Source organism: Symphalangus syndactylus, chromosome 10, assembly GCF_028878055.3.
Source record: "Symphalangus syndactylus isolate Jambi chromosome 10, NHGRI_mSymSyn1-v2.1_pri, whole genome shotgun sequence".
Classification (NCBI taxonomy): Eukaryota; Metazoa; Chordata; class Mammalia; order Primates; family Hylobatidae; genus Symphalangus; species Symphalangus syndactylus.
This window is the reverse complement of record NC_072432.2, coordinates 103,838,746-103,857,723: the sequence shown is the minus strand read 5'-3', so window position 1 is coordinate 103,857,723 and position 18,978 is coordinate 103,838,746. Positions and strand designations below refer to the sequence as shown.

Below are 18,978 nucleotides of genomic sequence, written 5' to 3'. Positions count from 1 at the left end.
CCCCGCCATTCTGGAAAGCTCTGCCCTTCTGAAAGTGAAGCTGGAGGGGCATTCCGGGCCCTGAGGCGCGGCTAAGATTCCCTGCTCTTTTGGCGAAGACCACTGCATCCCATGTTTGTTCTGGTGGCGGCGTGAGGGTGCGGCGATTAATGCCTAGAAAGCTCTCGCTTGCTTTTCCGAAGGTGGCTTTTCGTCTGCCCTCCGTCTCCTGCTGCCCTCAGGGACTGCTGGGCTTTGTAGGGAGGGGAGCAAGGAGGGGTTTGCTTTTTGGAACGTGCAGGAGGAGACTGGAGCCATGTGGAGCGCCGTCAACACCCTGGCGCAGGGATGCCTGGGTTTGACTTATTGAGAGACATGTGTGGGAGCAGTTGAAATTGGAAATTCAAGGGGGTATATACCCCCAAACCGGGCAGGAAAGCCAGGGTGAGCGCATTTGCAAGGGCAATTCCAGACTGGACTTAAAGCGTTGGGGCGGCGTCATGCCTGTCCGAGGCTGGGTCCGGCCCGCGCCTCTTTGCGCCCCCAGAGGTTCAGTGGCCGGGTCTCAGAGGAGATGGGTGCTCACTTTGGGGAGCGTGCTCTCGGCATTGGGTTCCTGTGCATGCAAGCGAAGTAGTTAGGCATGAGGACGTGGTCAGTTTCCTCCCTGCCCCTCTTCTTGGCTAGCCAGAGATCTCTGTCTGCTTGCGGGAAGCTGCCCGCGGGTGCCATTGTGTCGGAGCCCAGCCAGGTATGTAGGGCCCTGACGCCCAGGTCTTCCGGAGCCACTTACCCCTGATGCGGTGGCTTCTCTTGCTGCAGCCAGGAAACTTTGCCAGTAGCCTGACAGGAAGGAGCCTGACTCTTTGGGCTGAAAATCTCTCCAGCAAGGGTTAAAAGGAACGCGACATTCAGCAGAATATTAAAGCAGCCCCCTGGTCCCTACTCAGTACGCAGGGATATTACACACCATTCACTCCCTCCTTTCCTAGAATGAACACAGGCAGGCTCATTTCCTACTCTCTACACACGGAGCCGCCTTCCTGCCTGCCTGGCTGGGCTGGGGCCAGCGTTATTTGGTTCGTGATGAGTGAGGAATAGTGATCAGAAAGTGGATCAATGAGCTGCCTACGGACAGCAGGTCCCTCCCAAACTCCGCTGTGGTCAGGGGGCGCCTCTCCCTGCCGATTTCAGACACTCATGTGTCTGTCTGCTTTCCTCTGGGGACTGCGGTGGAATTTCAGTGAGGCATTGCCATCCAGGGCAAATTGCTCTGAGGCCAGGTGGGCCCTCAGCCCAGGCCAGGGCAAGGACAAAAGGACAGTGACAGTCATGGGCCAGGTAAGGAGATGTGGCCAGAGGAAGGCAGGGCCCTAAGACACCCCCTGCCTGGGTGGAAGGAGGGAGGACAGGGTCTGATTGTTGGCCAGAGGGGCAGAGGAGGGGAGGGGAGGGGGCTCAAATTCTCCTAATCAGGCAGGAGGACTGTTGGCTTAGGGTGTAGGAAACCCAGACTGAAAAAAAGCTCCTCTTCCCTCCTTTCCCCCCACACTCCTGCATTTCCAGCCGGTTCTGCTCTGTGAGGAGAGAGATGCCACTACAGGGAAAAGATCTGCTGGGGCTAAGTCTGTCTTCAGAAGGGAGTAAGGCAGGCTGTGGTGGCAAGAATGCTGACATCCTTCTGCCTTCTGGACACAAGGCTAGGCCTCTTTGCTCAGCGTCCTGACAAACAGCTGCCTCCTCAAGCCCACCGGTACCTTTTCCCACCTGCTCTGAGAGCTTGTTGAGAATGGGCTGCTGGTGTCTGTGAAGCGAAGGCAACTGCTTGCATTCTCTGAGCTGCCCCTTGTCTTGTGCCCTTTGGGATAGGATCTGGAAACCTGGGCTTCTCTGGATGCTTTTCTACAGCAGCAGAGGACATCCATCTTCAGAGAGAGGCATCCCTGGACTAAGCACATTGGCCCTCCTGGGAGGCAGCAACCTGGAATTGCTAACTGCTCATAGCATTCTCCCAACCCCACTCCTTGTGTCCAGGGTGTACTCATGCACCTGCAGAAGGCCTCAGAGTGCGGCACACTGGCTGATGGGAATACTCCCAGGAGACCTGCTCTTTTGTGTAGCCTAGAGTGAAGTCCTGGCCCTGGCACCCTTGGATGTCCACATGTATTTGAGTAGTAGATTTCTCAAGGGTTGACAAGTAGTGGGTTCCCAGTAGGCATTGCTGATGCATGAGTGCACGACTAAATTACTGTGCCCCTTTGTGGCATGCCCCAACATGAAATGCTAGGGCACTGAATTTCACTGTACACATTTTGGACACAGTTACATTTCCATTACATGTTTGTGGGGGAAAACCCCAAACTAAGCCCACATGTCTTCAACAGGCCACAAGGCTAGGCAGTGATTGGCTGTTTCTGCATTTTCTGTTAATATTTGTTTGCTGTGTGTGCATCTGTTTTGGGTGTCCATGAACATGCTTCAGCCCACAAGCCATAGCAGGCACCAGAGATTTTCAAAAATGTGTGAGAAAGAAAAGCAAATTTGAGAAAATTCCATGTATTAGCTGATTTTATTTTTTTGTGCAACGTGGAACGATCACCATTACTCAGTGTTTGTGGAGCTGCCTCCTCAAGCCACGCATGGAATGCTGGCAAGGGAGGGCAATGCAGCTCTGGGCAATGGCTTGGGAAAAGTCTTGGCAATGTAAACAACCGCAGAGGCCCAGACTCAGTCCCAGCTCAAACCTACTGCGTTGGTAGAAGAGAGCTGCTAGCAGCTTGTGATGCTCCCAAGCCTGGGGAGGGCCTGCTAGGTCACACAGTGTCTGGCTCCAGCCCCTTCTGCTTTCTATTGACTTGTGCAACCCAGACCCAGATCTCAGAGCCCCTACTTTGTTTTTTCACAAGAGTGGGTACCGATGACCAAGATGTGCTTTAAGAAAAGCCCATGAGGCAGAGGCATGGTATGGTTCTCATTTAATTTTACCCATCGAGAAGTAATCTTTGATAAAGCAAATAGGACCATAGAAGAAGGGTGATGCTAGGGGACACAGGACAGCACCATGACCCCCTCCTCTGGGTCTAGCATGTGTGCTTCCTATTTAGTAGAAACTACATGTTCTTTAGTTGCTTGAATACATTTTGTGAACTCGGGGCAATGAAAGGAATATATAGGTCAGGAGGGAGGTCTGGCCATGAGGATGGAGATGAAATCAACATGGGTGGTGACAGATAGCAGGATCATGAAGCCAGAGTACTCCACCTGCTTTTTCATCTCCCAGCTCTGTTGCTTGGAAAAATTACCCAGTCCACCTGGCCACAGTGTCTTTCTGTGTTGAGTGGGTCATGTTGCCCACTTATTCCAACTATAGGAGTAGGGACAAGTAATACCCAATATAAGGACACACTCTGTACTAGATTAAAAAGAAAGTAAGATACTATTAAAATCAAAGATACATTTATATTACTAAAGGTAAATTAATATATAGCTAATCCTTAAATGTTCTTAGTATCACTAAGGCTTAGATGTGTAGTGTTTTTCTAGCGTGGGCAAAAGGTAGGGGCAATTTTGGAAGCCCAAAGAGGGGAATACCAGCTCAGGTAGTGTTTCCCAGACTTCAGGTAGTGTGTTACCTGGGCAGTTTGCTACAGACTCCTGGGTCCTAACCCTAAAAGCTCAGCAGGTTTGGATGGATCCTAAAAATCAGCATTTTAAGTGGGCTTTCCTGGAGATCCTGATGTATGTGCTTCCTGGAAACACTGCCAAGGGGAATGTTTCTAAACCAGGTTGCAGTCAGAAGTCCTAGTAGGTCTTGCCCAACTCTGCATTTGCTGAATCAGAATGGCCTGGGGATCTGCATTTTACCAAAGGGCCCCGATGATTCACATGCAGACAGCCTGGCACCAGTATATTTGGAAACTGCTGATGAGATCTAATTCACTTAATCCTTACAAAACCTATCAGGTAGGTATTATTATAATCAACTGCTCTCCCATTTTTTAGATGAGAAGACTGAGATATAGAATAGTTAAGTTATTTGATAAGGTCACACAGCTAGTAAGTGGCCAAGCCTGGATTTGAACCCAGGCTCTGTAGTCTATATTTTTAGCCACCTTGCTCCACCACTTTTGAAGGCTTTGCATGAAGGAAGACTCATATCAGCTGGAATCTAGGGGAGGGAAGGGTTCTAGTGCTGAATCTGCCATTGGGCATTGGAGACTTCATTGACTACTGGGGGCTTAGGTTTCCATGGTCATGCAAGAAGAGATGAGCAAAATGTTCAGACAACCTCAACACTGCAGATCAAGCTCTAGTTTCCATGTAGCCCCCCCTCTGCACCTTCCTCCTAACCCCACGATTCCCACCCCTATTGCAGCTTTATACACTCATAGACACAGGGCTGGAGACCTGTCCTGCAGCACACTTTCTAATAAGGACTGGTATATTCGTTCCTCTCTCTTCCCTGACCAGCCCTCCCAAAGAAGAAATGATTAGCAGAGAAGTATCCCCAAAGGAGATGAACCTGGGACCGCTATGTGTTCTGGGGGCAGTGGAGGGGACACACCGAACCCTTACCTATCTCCACTGACTGTCGAGAGCGTGTTCCTGCACCTGGATTCCAGGAGTCTGCATTCCTTGGAAGAGCTCTTTTTATGTCTCCCTCTTCTGCACTAGCCACTTAAGCAACTTGAGTGTTTCTGTCAGATTTCCATGTCTCCAAAGATGGTGGAGAAACAGAGAATTGGGTGTCTGCCCTTCTGAGGAAATTACTGTAATAATAAAGTAACATCTTGGGAAAGATTTCATATTTAAAAGCAAAATTTTGCATGAGAAATTCCTCAGCTTCTTCTGCAGATTCCATTTCAAGTGGCAGCTGTAGGTGGGGCCCTTGGGTCAGAGTGCTTAACTATGCTTGGGTGGGGGGCATTGAGTGGTGAGGTCAGGACCATCTGCTCCATCAAAGGTCCCTGATATCTGATGTATTAGAGCCGCTTTGCTGGCTTTTGTTGATCATTCCCCTGGGAGTTAGAAAGTTGGGAACACACTTTCCAGGGAGGCCTGGAGGGCAGTGGGTTGGTTCTTCTCTGCTGATGGAAAACCACTTTCTATCTGACTTAAAGTACAAGAAGCAAACAAGTGCATGGTTAGTCTGTACCTTCTTGTGCCTCAGTTTTCTCATTGTTGAATAGACTGGAGGAAGGATCATTATGGTAGACAGAGTAGCAGGGATTTGGAGTGGGTGCACACCCCAGGGTAGAAGCAGTGGTAGAAGCAGGGGCTGGCAGGCTGGACACGGTGGCTCATGCCTGTAATCCCAGCACTTTGGGAGGCCGAGGCAGGCAGATCACGAGGTCAGGAGATCGAGACCATCCTGGCTAACACGGTGAAACCCCATCTCTACTAAACAAAAAAAAAACAAAACAAAAAACAAAAAAATACTGTGCCACTGCACTCCAGCCTGGGTGACAGAGCGAGACTCTGTCTCATGAAAAAAAAAAAAAAAAAAGAAGCAGGGGCTGACAATTGTAGATAAAGTCCAATCTGAGGCATGGTGACCCTTTGGCAAATCATGGGTGGGACATGGATCCTCATAGCCTGTCAGGGGTTCTGTAGGAGGCAGCTCAGGATCGGATTTTCAGGTATCAGAGATCGGAAAGAATGAGCTTAGCCAATATCAAGAAGACTAAGTGCCCTCCATGAGAAAGCCTAGTGCCCTCCATGAGGAAGACTGTACTCTAGGGACCTCCCACTGGCCAGCAGCAGGCCCAGGCTTGTGCAGGTGGTGCAGACAGGATTGAGGTCATGGTCCCCACTGGTACCATGTAGCATTATCTGCCAGATGCCTGTCACTGTAACTGGCTTGTATGTTTACTTCCAATTTTGTGAATGAGAAGATTTCATTTTGACAGCCTAGCAAATGGGTTCATTATGCTCTCAGCCTTCTAGGGCAGGAAAAGCATCTTATTCATCTGCTCACTCACTCTCCAGCAAGCATGGAGTGTTAGCTGTGTGGGAGGATGCCCAAAGCTGAAGATCTGGGGGCCCTTCACTACACTATAATGACCCTGCTGGTGATTCAGGTTTCAAGATGATCTACTTGCGAAAAGAGGGAAAAGGTGATGAAGAAGGTCCTGTTTCCCCCTCCATCACCAGTACAGATGTTTCTCCAGGTCAAGTGAAATCCCAGTACCTTCAGACAACACCACTAGCAGCTGCTTAAGGAGGGTGCTCATGGAAGGTTCCCCCAGAGTTCTCTGTAGCAGAACTGGGCCCATGTGGAAACACATAGGAGATTTTCTGAGAATTACCAGGACTCATTTCTGCCCACAGATTGCACCTGAGGCCCTGTGTCTCTCATCTCTCCCCTCCCACTTCCTGGCAGCAAGTGACAAAATGGCTGATTTGAATTTGACCTCCTTGCTCTGCTTCTCCATTTCCCTGTGAAGGTGATAATGAACAGAGAAATGGGCAGAGGCAGGTGGCCAGAAAGGGAGGGGACAAGCGAGGGGAGCAGGGGTCCAAGGCTGTAGCTTGGCAGTAACTTCTAAGGTCCCTGGGACTGATTACAGGGGCCCTGTAAGCCTGAGGGAGCCAGCAGGGGATCAGGCTTGTCTGCACAGTCTTGACATATCAGAAGCAGGACTGGAGGTTGGTTTTAGGGAAGGGAAAAAACTTTCCAGGAGTCCTACAGGCTAGCAATGCTGGATCCAGGATTAGATTATGCTCCCAACCACTCATTGAGCATTTGTCATGTGCTGGTCCCTTTATACATATTGGTCCCTATATCCTTCGTATCTAAGCATTTTTTCTCCCATTTTACAGATGAGGTAGCTGAGGCTTTGAGAAGTTAACTGGCTCAAGAGCGAAGTTTCAAACCAAAGTTTGCCAAACTCCCTGGGCCTCTGTCTCCCAGTTCAGTCACCTTTTCCATTTAACTTTGCTTATTTGAGAATTGAATCAGTGAGCGTGTGTTAACCAGGAGCTGTCTATCCTTGTCCTGCCAGGTGCCATCAAAGGTACAGACAGTCCTGCTCTAGTGTCAATGCTCGGACCCTGTGGACAGGCTCTCTTCTCACTCTTTGGAGTTGTCCCACCTGTTCCACAGCTGGAGGAAAACTTTTTCCTTCTCGGTTTGCATTTCCCTGTTGCACATTGCCTTTCCCATGTGCCCCTGTGAGTCAGACCCCCAATGTGGTCATTACTGGCTTTTTTTTTTTTTTTGCTGCATGTCTATATTCGTCCATTTTCATGCTGTTGCTAAAGACATACCTGAGACTGGGAAGAAAAAGAGGTTTAATTGGACTTACAGTTCCACATGGCTGGGGAGTCCTCAGAATCATGGTGGGAGGCAAAAAGCATTTCTTATATGGTGGTAGTAAGAGAAAAATGAGGAAGAAGCAAAGTGGAAACCCCTGATAAACCCATCAGATCTCATCAGACTTATTCATTATCACCAGAATAGCACGGGGAAAGACTGGCCCTCATGATTCAATTCCCTTGGCCTTGGTCCCTCCCACAACACATGGGAAATCTGGGAGCTAGAACTCAAGTTGAGATTTGGGTGGGGACACAGCTAATCCATATCAGTGTCCATGTAGATATTGTCTTTGATAAGCTGTGTTGCTTAGATGGTTGCAGTTGGCATCTGTGCCTGGATCTTGGTGGATGTGTGTGGAGGGGAGGAATCAGGGCACAGTGCAGGTCTTCTGGTACTCCCTTCATAGGCTCACCTTCCAGAGGAAGGGCCAGCTGCTGCTTTTTGTCTTTGAGCACTTCTATGACTTCTTCTCTGTGGACTGTGTCCTGCTTACCCTTGGCCTGGGGCCATGTTGTTTCTTGAGCTCTGGCTGCTTTTATCCATCTGGCCAGGTGCAGACTTATGACATCAGAGGAGGACACTAGGATTTAGCATCAGCTTTGAGCATGGAAGAACATGTAGGGGGATGTTGAGGAGAGAAATCCCTCAGCATCCTAGTCCCACTGGACAGTGGCCAGTCCCCCTTGGAGCCGTGGCAGTGGAAAGGGCTGAGCAGGAGGATGAGGAATAATTGCAGGTGGCTTCATTGACAGTGGCAGCAGAGAGAATGCCTTATCTGTGAAAGCAGCTGGGCCCTGCAGTTAATTGTTCTGTTGTTTTCCTCTTGGTATTTTTCCAGCACATCAACATAGGACCTTTGCCCTTGGCTTTCTCATTGACGCTGAGGCTGGAGCCGGGAGGTGAGCTGGGGGTGGGAGATTGGGAAGGGGCCTCATTCCAGGTGGTTTCACGTGAATTCTTGGTCCTGAACTATCTGTGCAGGTTCCTCCAGGGCTGTCTGCTCCTGGGGGCCATTGTCACAGGACCAGAAAGCCCATCCGAGGATGCTCTCAACTCCTTTGACAATGCCTCCAAATGGTTTGGGATGGTGGAATGCAGGCTGTAAACTAGATGGCAAGGAACAAGGTGTCAGTATCAGAAAACCCACTACATTTTGGACAGGTGCTCAGAGGCCTGCGGCAGGCACTGGTCAGAACACACTTTGGGTGTTGAACCATAATGTAATATTTGGTTTAATCCTGGTCATACCACAGGTGTGAATCTGTTGCTGGCTCCCTAGCACCTTCAGGGCCAATCATTGCAAGACCCTACATCACCTGGGTCTGCCTTGCCTCCTGCCCTCCTGCCCAGCAGCACCTCCTTTCCCAGCTCCACACAGGTACATGTGTACACACACATGTCCACAGGTGCACGTGCTGCACAGCTGCACATGCCCTGGACATCTCCTTCACTTCATCCACACGGAGGCCCTTCTGACTCATCTGCCCCATGTGCCTCTGGGTCTGCACCTGCTTGCTCTGTTTGTGTTGCATGTCTTATTGTTCTTTTCTGGCTAACCCTAAGTTATTCTTCAGAATTCACCACAGTGATTGCTTCCTCCTGGAAGGCTTTCTCTCCTGTCCCACGCTCGATTGGGTTGCCCTCTGGGTGCCCCCACAGCCGCCTCTGCTTCCCTCTATGGGATCACATTCCACACTGGTCTCCAGTTGTGTGTTTATTTTACTGGGTACCCCACAGCTCTGTGAGCATCTGAAGCATGGGTTCTATCCTGTTTGTCATGGCATCCCCAGCACATAGCACCCCCAGCACATGGCACATAGGAGGTGTCAATAAGTATGACATAATGAATAAATAACAAGAAGGAAAAGATCAACAAACACTTAAAAACCTGAGATCATGTCCTATAGTCATTTAAAATGTATCTGCAAATATTTTATACTCTTCCTATCAAAATGTGCAGCCTCATTCCTCTCCCCTTGAATATGGATTGGCCTTAGGACTCACTGTAATGAATGGAATATGGCAGAAGTGTTTCTGCATAACTTTGGAGTGAAGTCATAGAAGGCAACACAGTTTCCACCTAGCTCTCTCTGTTTCTCATGAAATACTTGCCCTTGTCACCCAGATACCATATTGTCAGGAGACCCAGGTAACATGAAGGGGTCGTGTAGAATTTCTAGCCCCAGCTCCAGCTCAAGTCTCAGCCCACAGCCAGCATGAGAGGCCAAGTGTGAATGAAAGAGTCTTCAGTTTGTTGCAACCCCATCCTTCCAGGAACCCTTGCTGACTCTAGTAGGGAGAGACAAGCTTTCCTCACAGAACACTGTCCAAACTGCAGATTCCTGAGCAAAATAAATGTAGTAATTGTGGAAAACCACTAAGTTTGGGGTTGGAACAATTATTAACTGAAATATTTTAAGAGGGGTAGCAGAACAATGGTTTAGATAAACCTAGAAAGTGACTTAGGGGAAGGGTGGGAAGGGGGTGGAGATACGATACCCTATTCATTCAACACTTAATAACAAATATTGTTAATCTCCTACTATGTACCAGGAAGTATGCACAAAACCAGAAATATTACAGCCCATGGGAGCATACATCCTACTGGGGGAACAGACAGGCATGAAAAAGACAAATAATGTATATATAATTTCAGGAAACAGCTATAAAGGGAGTAAACAAGTGATGTGACTGAGAGTGATGGGTGCAGGCTTGGACAACTTAAAACGGGAGAAGGGAGGCCCTCTCTGTCTGTGAATACTCGAAGTGCATTCTTAGCAAGTGGGCTTAGGTTTGCTCTGCATGGGAGATAGATTTTGGCTTGATTACAAAATTATTTTCAGTCAAACTGAACCAAGATGGAATAGGCTGCCTTGAGAGATGATGCAGCCCCATCTCTGGGGTGTCCAAGTAAGGTCAGAGCCACTTCCAGACTTGAGAGCTCACATTCTACAGAGGCAAATGGGGAGTGAGAGCAGAGAGACAGAACTGTCAGCACTGCCTAGGAGCCACCAGTGTCCCAAGTACTCACACAGAACACATTTATTGAGCATCTACATGAGAAGCATTGTACTCGGAACTGAAAACACCAAGATAAAGAAGACACAACCTTTCCTTCAGGGAGCTCACTGATTAATAGACTGGTGGGGGAGACAGAGCCACGCAGACTACAGGCTGTAATAGGGCATATAATAGACTCTGATGGATGCGGTATAGCAGTTACACATCAGCTGCTAGGAGAAACCAAATGAGAGGGTCAGACTTAGAGTGGGAAAGATTTGGGGAAGGAGTGTGTGTGTGTGTGTGTGTGTGTGTGTGTGAGAGAGAGAGAGAGAGAGAGAGAGAGAGGGAGAGAGAGAGAGAAAAAAAGTTTGGGACTTTGGTTATGGTTATATCCAGGGCACTAGTGCTGTCTCAGGACTGTCTCCCTGTTTTCATTCCTTAGTTCTGTGTCTGTATTTGTCAAGGTCCTGGCAGAAAACAGCACTCTCACAGGGTTTACTGAGGAGGGTTTAATGAGGAAGGTTTAATGAAGAGACTCTCTGCAGAGGTGTGAACAACATTAAGGGAACCAATAAGGATGGGGATGTACCCAGGGACTGTCAATAGTGGGAAGCCGATACTCCCCAAGGCTCTCAGAACCTAGCATGAGCCGCAGTGTGACAGAGGAGTTCCCTGACAGGAGTGAGACATAGAGGAATGCAGCTGCTGCCCAGATCAAGCATGGAGGATGAAGGAGGAGGGTTTGTATTCCTTGAACCCTTTCTCCTCCTCTTAAACATCATCTCCTGCCGGCACCTCCCATGATGAATTCAACAAGAAGACAGAGGGCATGAAAGTCTGGTTGATTCAGTTCATAGAGGTCAGAGGCGTAGAAAATGGCAAAAAAAAAAAGTAGAGAATGGATCTGCAGGGATGAATGGAGACTAATCAGCACAGTCATTTATGTTGACTTCATCCTCAGACAGGCTTTCCCATGAGATGTTCATGTGGCTGCTGGCAGCCTCAAACTCATATCCTCTTGAAACTTCAGCAGAAACATAAATTATCACTCCCCGTAGCTCTAGCAAATGCTGAAGAAGTCCTGTCTCCTGGGCTTCCCTTGGGTCCTGAGCCTCTCCATGAACCAAGCTCCATTACCAGGGTGATTGAAATGCACTCATTGGCCAGGCTTGGGTCATGTGTTTATGAAACTCTGTAGCTGAGGGGGAAGGGCTAGCTCAGACCCATCAAGCTGCCTGGCCTGAGATGGGGGAGAGCTGGTCACAAAACTTTCAGGGTGCTTGTCCAGGAGAAGCAAGAATGAGTGCTGGGAAGGGATTCTTGCCATTGATAGGCCACACCTATCAATCTTCCTGGGACAGCTAAATTATGCAACCGAGTAAGAGAGATGGTATGTCCAATAAAGGAAAGTATATGGATTCTGGACAGAAGGAGGAGGTATCTGTGGCTGTGATGGTCCTGAAGATGAAAAGGTGGGGAAACAGAAAGTGATAGGAAAGTTAAAAACCCAGGAAGGGAGGTCTGGAGACAGCTGGACAAATAGGTTCTTTCTTGATGGGATGTTCTGTATCTTCCTGAGCATCATGATCAAATTTAAAGTGATGAATAGGCAGATAGCGGTGGTGCTTGGTTAAAGGCAAGTGATTTTTGGATTAGGGCATCTCAACTAGACTGAAAGAGGAGGGTTCCTATTTAGGGCAAGATGAGAAAAACAATGGGCGAAGAGCCATAATTTCTCACTGTAATCCCCTGGTTCCAATGTAGATACCAGAGCATCTGAATTTAACCACTGCATTTAAATTGGATATCCATTGGAGAGCAAGAATGAAAGAAATGCATACCCATAGGTACAATGAGCTGGCTCATTTCCCTTCTTTTTCACTATTTCAATCATGGCCTAATCTCACCTGGAATTTCCATTTTGCATCAGTAGAATATTTATTCACAGTTTTTGATGTACTTTTTCCCCTAGGTTTTGAGTCTTGTATAAGATGGCAGATCTTCAAAGTCATTTGCAGACTACTTTTTTCATATCTTAGATATCTCTTTCTTATTTGAGAGAGAGAGTGATCTAAAATGTACTTAGAGTTTATCAGAAGAAGGCTCCATTTGCCCTTCCAACTTCCCTGCTCTTGGCTCCAACTTTCTTCTATTCCCAGCTAAGCAGAAAAAGAACAGATTTTTTTTTTTTTTTTTAAACACAGTAGCACAATGCTGCTGATCTGCATGAAAACCCTTGGCTTTCTTTTCCCAATCAGGAGAAAGTAATTTTCCTTTCACTCACCTGACTAACTTGTTCAGAGCATCTCCTCCCCACCCTTTTCTCATATCTTGCTGCTAAGTATTTGCCAATTCATTTGCATTTCAATGGTTCCTTAGCAACTGTCATGCCCTCAGGATTAGGTACAAAGCTACTCTCTGACACAGACTGCCAGGGCTACATCGCCCTCTTTTATGGTGCCTGAGTTACCAAATCAAGCCCTGCCTAGACATGAAGCACATTTACTAACAGCATCACATGGGTTCTGAATTATAATGCCATTACTCCCTGCCTTATCTGAGCATGCAGACTTCTGAGCAACCCTCGCACTGAAATGCCCCAGATAATCCAATGGTTCCTGAAAGCTGCCCTCTGATATGTTTTCAGAAAGAGAGTCACAGATCTCAGCATTGGAAGACAGTCCTGTCTTCGGACAGGCAGCGAATTAGGTCCATTTAATGGATGTGGCAGCTGAGGTTCACTAAGGAGGAATGACTACCACAAGATCAGGCAGGCAATTGGAACATGCCAAGGAGAGATGAGAGCTCAGGGCACTGCTGCTTCCTAGTCCTTGCTCACATACTGCATCCTGCCAAGAGAGACCCATTTGTCAACTATTGTGAGCTTTCAACATAATGGAAGTTTTAACATAGGTATGTGACTCTGTTGATCTGAGGTCCTAGGAGATAAATCTTCTCACCCAACCAGAGCACAAGAGTAACTGCCCAAGTGAGTATGCAAATATGTATATCGCCTGGTTTCTCTGGTTTTGGCAGTTAACATTCTTTCCATTCATGGGCTTGAAGTGTGGGTAGCACAGGAGGAGTGTGTATGTGTGTGTGTGTGTGTGTATTTATGCAGATGATGTAGACAGACAGTGACACTGGACCATTTAGCAAATTAGAATATTCTGCCCTGAGTAGGTGGTGCTGCTTCTTTAACAGCACCAGGCCTCCACTACCAGGGCTCACTGTCATAGAACAGCCTGGCAAATGGAAGATGCTATTCAGGAAAGGACAATGAGAACAACGCTCATTCTACAGGAGGACTGACCTTTGCAACTCCCACTTCACGTTGTTATTAAATATCTGGGAAAAGACTGAGAGAACAATTATAGTATTGTCATAATGTATCAGCGTACAAAGCAAGTGTTTCCAAGGAGGCTCTGGTTCAGCTGAGCTTGACAAAGCCCGGGACTCAGCTATAGCACTTACTAATTTAGAAGTTGTCTTCGTTACTTACACCAGCTGAAAACTCCGAGTGTTTTGGGTGCAGTTCTGCCATGGTGGACCCCAGATAGGAACAGAAAGATAAGATGTTGGGAGCAAAGGGTGGGAGTCTTTGGGTTTCTATGTGTCTCTCTGCTAGGCTTGAGTGTGCAGTCCTAGTTGCAGCCATCTCTCTTTATATATTTAGCCTAAGCTTAGCAGGGTACTGGTCCTCAGGGGTCCTCCTGAGCATTTGCTAAGTTGAGTTGGGTTAAAGGCTTTCATAGAAGGGAGAGTGAGCGACTGCTTTTCCTCAGAAGGGGAGTCCCATAAAGGACTGTGAGGGCTCGTGTGGCCCCTCCCCCTTTCCCACATTCCCAGCTGATCTCCCAGTTCCCACCTAGACATGCCCACAACACCCTCTGCACAGGTTAGCCTCCCAGGTGAGAATTCCACTCTCAGGTCTGGGGGCTGGGGCTGTGGTATCCAGGTTCCCACTATCACAGAGTTCTTGCAGCTAAACCAGCATTTCTCAACCTTATTCCTTATTCTCATAGTTGCCCCCACTAAGAAGGGTTTTTTTTTTTTTTTTTTTTGTCTTGCTCTGTCCCCAGGCTGGAGTGCAATGGTGCGATCTCAGCTCACTGCAAACTCTGCCTCCCACGTTCAAGCAGTCCTCTGGCTTCAGCCTCCCAAGTAGCTGGGATTATAGGCGAGCACCACCACAGCTGGCTAATTTTTGTATTTTTAGTAGAGACCGGGTTTCACCATGTTGGCCAGGCTGGTCTTGAACTCCTGACTTCAGGTGATCCACCTGCCTCTGCCTCCCAAAGTGCAGGGATTACAGGTATGAGCCAATGCGCCTGGCCTAAGAAGCTCTTTTAAGATAATTTTTTTTCCTGACCACCCCACACCCTGTGAATGTTAATAGCACAGATATTGTGGACATCTGTTCATGTACTGAGGCCCTTTGGTGGGCCACAAACCGTTATAAGATCTAAGACTTTTTAGTCTTCCTCTTTGCCAAGAATCAGTTTTCACCTTTGCTGAGAATGCATGATCTAAACACAATAAGCCTGGCAGTGACTTAGTGGGCCCTCAGCTGAGTTAGAGCTCAGCTTTGCACCATCTATCTTTTCCAAATCGGTTTTACCCAGTATGGCCCTAAACAGTTGGAAAGGATGTCCACCTTAGCTGGTCCAGGAGGCCCCCTATTGAGCAGGTATTAGCCCTGCTGTTAGATTTCCTAGGGAGATCCAGGAGGACCCAGTGAAGGACTAGAGCACAGGAGTAACTCAGAAGCCTCGGGCAGGAGTGACTTGCCAGTAGGTGTGGAAGCGTTTCAGGATTTTAACAAGTACGGCTATGCCAGTGCCTACTCACTGAATGTCTGCCCTGACTTCAAGGGATGTGAAAATAGTTACTTGAGTTGGGGTCCATTTTTGGAAAAAAAATAAGCTTTCTTGAAGCATAATTTACATATAATAGGTTTTAGATGTACAGTTCCATGAGGGTTCACAAATGAGTGTGGTCGTGTAGCCACCCTACACACCTGATGTAGATTGTTCTCATCACCCTCGTGTCCCTTCACTGTCATGTGCCTCCCTTTGCTGCTGACCCTTGGCAACCACTGATAGAATTTCTGGTTCTATTGTTTTGCTTTTCTAGAAGCTCATAGAAATGGAATCATAGAGTATGTACTCTTATTTGTTTGGCTTCTTTCACTTAGCTTAAGTATTTGAGATTCATCCATTTTGTGGCATGTGTTATACTTTCTTTTTATTGCTGAGTAGTATTCCATTGCACAGATATATCACAATTGGTTTATCCATTTCACAGTTGGTGGACATTTGCTTATAGTTTTTGGCTTTTATAATTAAAGCTACTGTGAATATTTGAGAATGTGTATTCATGTGAACACAAAATGAAAAATAGGTGTTCATTTTGTTTGGGGAAATACCTGGATAATATGGTAAGTGTAAGGTTAACTTGGTAAGATACTGCCAGTCTGTTTTCCAAAGTGGCTGAAGTGTCTTGCATTTCCTCCATTAGTGTATGAGACCCCAGTTGTTCCACATTCTCACCAGCAGTTGGTATTGTCAGTCTTTAAATTTTAAGCACCATGGTGGGTGTCTCATGGCATCTCATTGTTTGTTTTCATTTCCATTTCCCTAATGTGCTTTTCATGTGTTTATTAGCCACTCATATATATTCTCTGATGAAATAGATATTTAGATATGTGTCCATTTTTTTTGTTGAGTTTTCTGTTTGGGGTCTGCTCTCAACATGGTTGTCTGGAGGTGACAGAGTGACCCCACTCACACTACTTCCAGACAATTTGGGTTGCCCTGTTGTGCCGAAAAGACATAATTTGTACCTCTGCTGGGTGGGTCTCATTCCTGGAAGTGGGGAAGGATTGGCCATGATCTTCTCAGCATGGATGGTGGTTTATGATCAGGGAAGAAATATGCCCCCAAACAGGGGCCAGGACCTCAGAAAGTGGGCTTTTGTTAGGGGAGTGTGTGAGCCTCAGCAGGAAGCCATAATTCACATGACCTGGGATTGTGCTACTCTGTGTTTATTTCCCATACATTCCCTCCAGTTCCAATCTCATCTCCATCACACTCCTTGGTAGGAAGGAAGGGCATGCTCCTGCCTCTACCTGGCATTGCAGGAGCAGCTGTACCTCCGTGGTGGTGGCAGCAGAAATCAGCCAGAAATTCCCAAGGGTCCTGCTTCTCCAGGGACAGGTATCTTTTGGTTTTGGGCTTTCTTTTAGAGAAGAAAAGTATAATTTTCCCGCACAGATTGTCCTGTGAATGGTGGTCTGAAACCATGCACAGGAAGCACCCCCTAGCCCAGCCCTGAACTCTCAGGACTGGGCCCACTTGATAGGACACTGTGAGTGTCCCAGGCTGTTCATCACCTTTTTCTCAGCTGCTCCAACTCCCAAGAGGTTTCCAGCTTTTCTTGTTGCATTCAAGCCATAGAGAATGCCTTTGGCTCATTTCTTAGCTTTCAATGACAGTCTCAGGATTCTACAGGCTTTCCAACACTGGGGATGATGTAGGCACTTCAGCCATGTTTGCTGTTATTTGCATGATGACAATCAGTGATCACAGTAATCATGGGGGAGGTGACACATGACAAGGATGCAAACAAAGGCTGCAGTAGAGCCATCAAGGCCCATCAGCTGGGCCCTGTGTCACTTCCCACAAGCACCTTTTATGCTCAAAAGCAAAGATGCAGCTGATGCTGATGCTGCATCACCTCTGGCTCTGAGAAAAGCAGGCACCCCCACTGTCTGAGACTCCCTGAGGGCCCCCAGAGTCTACTCCAGGGCCTGGCACAGAGTACGCACTTAGTAAATGATGGATGAATGGGCTGAACTCCTGTCACACTGCCCAGGATCACTCAGGGAGAGGCCGATGCGCATGCCACCGTGGCAAGAAAACCAGGCACTTGTAGCAAACAGAAGCTATGGAAGCATAGGAAACCTGAATGTCTGGTTGTGGAGATCAGACTGATATACCTGCTGCTGGATGGAGATACCTGAAGATGGTTCAGGCAAGGAATCTGTCATTGAAGAGACTTTTTGCTAGGGTATACTTATGGGTAAGCTGGGCCTTGAACATGTAGAAGGGAGAGTGATGAGGATGCATATCATGAGTGAGAAGTAGCTGAAGCAGAGGCAAGGAGAAGGGAAAGAAAAGGTACCTGGAATAGCAATTACATTCAAGCAAGTGCTCAGTGATATAGCCAGGGGCTCGATGATGTAGGAGGTCAGGGGACAGATAGTTTAGAGTGGGCTATGGTAACCAGGATGGCTTCCTGGAGGAGGAGGTACCTATTGAACGTAGAGTGGATTGATGCTGATAGAGAAGGCAGGGCATAGGAATTCTCTTCTCAACAGGCTTCCCTGCCCTCGGCCAGAATCATCAGAAATGGGGAACCTGCAGAAAAGCCTTCTTCAGTGACTTGTGCCTCTCTGTCTTGGACTTCCTGGCTCCAGAAAGCCCAGGAGGTGTTCCTGTGAGGGAAGGCTCTGCATCTTGTTGCGTCCCAAGTCCCAGGGTCCAGTTGCCATTGCAGACAAAGCTTCATTCAGAGGAAAGCAAGGTGCATCTTGTGGTGGTCTGGACCAGCTTTCCACAGACTGTCTTCTTTGGTGTCACCACTTGGTGTGTGGCCTTTGGGCCAGGGCTTGGGTTCCCATGGGAGCTTGTTAGAAATGCAGACCCTCAGTCCTTACCTCAAAACAACTAAATTCAGCTGTGCCTGGATCGAGAGTCCCAGTCTCTAAACTTCTGCATCAGGGAAGCAGCCTCTTTAGATTAACAAACTTATTTTGAGCATTTTTTTAAAAAGAACTATCCTAGATTAAAGAATACTTAAGATTCATGACAAGGTAATGTAACAAATCCTATACTAAGAAATTGCTTTAAAGGATATGATTTGGACAACAAACAAAATTGGAATATAGCCTTCCAAAATTCAAGGAGTGGGTCTCCTTAGATGAAAGTAGTATAACAAAATGTTAATATTTCCAAATTTGTAACTGCACTGTGGTCAAATAAGAGAATATTCTTGTTCTTAGGAAACAAATATTGAGGAATTAAGGAGTAAATGGCCATGATGTATGCAACCTGCTCTCAGAGGGCTCAAGGAGGAAAATAAACAAATAAATGTGTGTATATAATATAATAAATGTGTATATAATAAAATATATACGTAATATCATATTATGATATATCCTATTGTACCATAAAATATATGTAGTGGCGAGAGAGAAGATGAAAAAGCAAATGTGGCAAAATATTAAAAATTGGTGAATCAGGGTAAAAGGAATATGGGGGTTTCTGGTCCCATTCATGCAACTTTCTTGTGTGATTGCTATTTCTTTAAAATAAAAAGTTTAAGAAAACAGTGTGCCTTGTTTCAAAGTTTGATGGATGCTGCAAGTTGCCCTCTAAAGAGGCTGAGCCAATTTATATTCCCACAATGCAGTGGAGGGTTGGTGCAGCTGTTTAATGTAGCTATTTTTATTCAGCTATTTTGACACCAGGGACTTCCTTTGATGGGGTCATATATCAGTTTTGACCTGGGGACATTTTGTTTTTTTTTTCCAAATTTATTATGAATATTTCCAAAAGTACAGAAAAGTCAAAAGTCTGCTGCAGTGAACACCCATGCCACAGCCCCTGCCCCTA

At 47.1% G+C, this 18,978-nt stretch overlaps 1 protein-coding gene across 6 annotated transcripts in view; it reads left to right on the top strand.

Annotated features, from left to right (window-relative positions):
- EPHB1 (EPH receptor B1) overlaps nucleotides 1–18,978 on the top strand; it is a 453,083-nt gene that overhangs the window by 1,697 nt on the left and 432,408 nt on the right. The window lies entirely within an intron of this gene.